Source organism: Lygodium microphyllum, chromosome 1 (genome assembly GCF_053477565.2).
Source record: "Lygodium microphyllum isolate KBCC chromosome 1, Lygodium_microphyllum_v1.1.10, whole genome shotgun sequence".
Taxonomy (NCBI): domain Eukaryota; kingdom Viridiplantae; phylum Streptophyta; class Polypodiopsida; order Schizaeales; family Lygodiaceae; genus Lygodium; species Lygodium microphyllum.
The window spans coordinates 166,601,644-166,604,279 of record NC_141135.1 but is presented as its reverse complement, the minus strand read 5'-3'; the positions used below and the strand labels follow the sequence as shown (position 1 = coordinate 166,604,279).

The 2,636-nt window shown below is 38.1% G+C and overlaps 1 pseudogene; it reads right to left on the bottom strand.

Moving 5' to 3' along the window:
* Positions 1 to 439: 439 nt before the first annotated feature.
* On the bottom strand, positions 440 to 1,103 carry LOC148041940 (uncharacterized; annotated as a pseudogene).
* Positions 1,104 to 2,636: the final 1,533 nt, after the last annotated feature.

The window sequence follows — 2,636 nt, the reverse complement described above, 5'->3', positions numbered from 1 at the left end:
TGCCCCTTATTTGATCACCTTCAAAACCACTTCTTTGTTAGAAAAGTAAAGCTTAAGGAAAGAGAGGAGACAGTTGTGGAAGCCACTTTACTTTGACTCAGACAGCCACCACTTGCACCCTTTCCCTTTGATTTTTGCCATTCCTCAAACTTAGCTTTCTCAGTTGGCAATACATGGGGTGAGGGCATGTCTCAATCTCAAATGGTGAGAGACCAATCATATTCTCCCCATACATAGTGGACTCTTTGTTAGTGATATCCACCCATGTTTTACAAGCCTTGGGAAAATCAACAAGCAACTTGAGGTCTCTCAAGTGGAAAAAATACCTAGAATATTCCAAGATAATTTATATGGGTCCCCACAAACTACACATTGCAATGTCAAACAAAAAGCATTAAAATAGAAAACCAACTGATAGAGCAACCGACAAGCAGCTGCATTAAGATGGGGTTGAATAGGTTGATCCTCTTTTTTTTGGACTTTTCTTTAGCACCAATTTTCTTAATGTTGCCAAAAATATGTTTTCTGCCCTTGTATTGTATGGATGCAAAGTAAACATGAAGAGATGGCTCATCGGGAAAATTAATTGGATGCTTTGTGGTAGCTACTATTCTTATCTCTTGCTCCAAAGAACGAAGTGCATTCTTTTCTATCATGTCTAGCAACAATTCCCTAAACAACCACCTAGAATGATAGAAATAATGAAAGGCACAAAAACATGCAAAGCAAAGACAATTTTTTTCTATGAAGCATAGAGATAAAGCAAGAAAAGTGAAAAACTCTTACGCTCTGAACTCTGTGTTTGTTGATGGCATACCATGGGTATTGCGAACAGATCTTGAACTCTCAAGCAATGTCAACCAAGTTATCTTTTTCTCTGCACTAATGGAAGAGATTGCTATCAAATTCAACTTTTCAATACCCACAATGTTGTCCGCTCCATCAAATTGAAGAGAAAACAAAGTTTCTCTCCATTCCTTGCCAAGGGATGGATTGATATTATTCAAAACCTAATAAATATACCAAAACCATTTCATATTAGCAGGAGACAAACACAACAATAATAATTCTAAACAAATCAAACATTGCAATACTTTTTGCATACGATCAGTGTACTTTTGTTGCAACTCAGTGGAGATCTCCTTTTCTTTTAAAGCCTTCTCCTCCGCACTTAGACCTTTTGTCACTTCAGCTACTTTGGTCCTTACTTCCTTTTGAAACTCAATCTACAAAATTTTGGGGAAATCATTGCATACCATACTTTCGAATCCTCTCATAACAAGAAAGAGCCCAAACATATATCTACCTACTAAACAAGCTGGGCCAAATCCTCTCTAGCCAACAGATACCATGGGGGTGAAGTCTTTGATTCAAGCTTCTTTTTGGCTTCCAAGGTTTTAGCCACATTAGCAAGTTGCTCTCGCAAATAGGATTTAATATCACACTCACAAATATTTGCAGCATTGACCAATGTGTCCTTCAGATTTGTGACTATGACTGCATGCTCATTCAAGCTTCCAAAAATAATAATAATTTAATACAGATGCATTTAATGAGAAGGACCACATGAGCATTGTGTTTTGAGAGGAACTTACTTATTCATGCGAAGAAGGCTAGCAAGCAAGAAGACTTCACTGAGTCTAGTTGGATCAACAATAGTGCTAAAGACCCTCAAATGCCATTCTTTATCATCTTTATATATCTATGTAATGAGCTCCATCCAAGCCACTGTGCAATGGTTCCCCTGCCACACATAGAACATTTTATTGGAAAGAAAAGACAACCCCTTCTTAGTTCTCAACTCATTCTCAAACTCTTTATCTATAGCCTGCCAGTGGGCATCCCATGAAGCCCTCATCTCACTTGTCACCAGAATTACAACATCCAAAGGGGAGACAACATAGATAATGAAAATACCCTTCTCTGGACAGTAAGTTTCACCCTCTAAGGCTATTTTGAGTAGCGAAGTGTCACTTCTCAGACCTCGAACCCTAGGGTATGGAAACATCCTACAAAGGGGAATGGGTGGGCACCTTGGAACATCTAAAACCCTGCATTTAGCCAATACATCTCCACCTTTCATCATTTCCACCACCTCATTTTCCCCTTGCTCTTCTTTCTCATTACACATGGACTGCATAGTGCTGCTAGCGGGTTGAGACAATACTTGCTCTTTTTGTCTTTTTTTAGAAACCTAGGAACATTTGAAACATAGAACTTAGAAACTAGCAAACTCAATATAAGCAACATAAAATATTCCCTATAAAAAGCATACAAACAAGAACCTGGATAGGAGAGAAATCATCACTGCCACTCTCTCTACTATAGGACTAGATGCACACACTTCTTTCTCCTTGCTTGTTGACTAAATTACAAAATCATTAGTTCACATAGAAATATTAAGAAATCATTAGTTCACATCATTGTTGAATTAAGAAATTTTATTGTAAGAGACCCGAACTCCCTATGTTTTTTTCCTTGTTGTCTATTTCGTGGAGGCATGATTATTCCCTAACATTTCACATAAGATTATATTGGTGTCAGAAAATTAAGATCATGGCCCTCTACACTCACGCTAACTCACTCTAACTCACACACCCACACTCTCTTACACACACCTTGAGCCTCACACCACT